The sequence below is a fragment of the Merops nubicus genome, unplaced genomic scaffold (assembly GCF_000691845.1).
Source record: "Merops nubicus isolate BGI_N331 unplaced genomic scaffold, ASM69184v1 scaffold40919, whole genome shotgun sequence".
NCBI lineage: Eukaryota > Metazoa > Chordata > Aves > Coraciiformes > Meropidae > Merops > Merops nubicus.
In genome coordinates this window covers 1-784 of record NW_008632457.1, presented here as the reverse complement: position 1 = coordinate 784, position 784 = coordinate 1, and positions in this window count along the sequence as shown.

Below are 784 nucleotides of genomic sequence, written 5' to 3'. Positions count from 1 at the left end.
TGAAACGGGAGAACTAGTGGGTGATAAAAAAAAAAAAAAGAAAGAAAAAGGCTTTAAAAATAACAGCTTTTCAAATAAGTGAAAACCATCAAAACTGAAAAATAATTAAATCGAATCCAGGTAGAGACAGTGGGTGTCAGGTCCCTTTTCACTTAGACCTTCATGTGCCCAGATGTGCGGGGAGCCCAAGTCGCAGCACGATTATCAGCAGAAGTGGGGGGAAAGTTAAGCTGAAAGTTGGGGAGCAAACACCCGTGAAATTCTCTGCCGTGTCTCGCTCCTCTCCTGCCCGGCTGACTGCAGTTGCCCTTCACAAGGCGGTTTTGTCACGCCGAGGGGCTTTATTTGTGTGGGTAAAACCCCCCGGGTTTGGGTTTGTGGAAGCTCTGCCTTGCAGAGCGGTGTGCTTTAAAAGAGCCGAACCGAAGGAGCCTTTCCCAAAAGGAGCGAAAGGGTAAAGAGCAGTGGAAGTCGAGAGACCGCCTTGAGATTTAGCCCCTAAAAGGCTGCTGCCCAAATTAAAGCAGCTTTGTCGCAGGAGAAATGACTCGGATTACCGGTAATTTTGGCTGGTAGCTTCAGCTCTAATCTGTGTACACCTGGAAAATTATTTCCTTAGCAACGGTGGAGGGGGAGCAACACATTTAGAACAGAAAAAAAGGGGGGAAAAGAAAGAAAAGGGAAAAGGAGGAGGAAAAAAAGGTAAAAGAGGAGTAAAAGAAAAAGGAGGTGAGGAAGAGAAACTCCTGTCGAGCCATCGGCGCGGACGCTGGCTGTGCCGAGG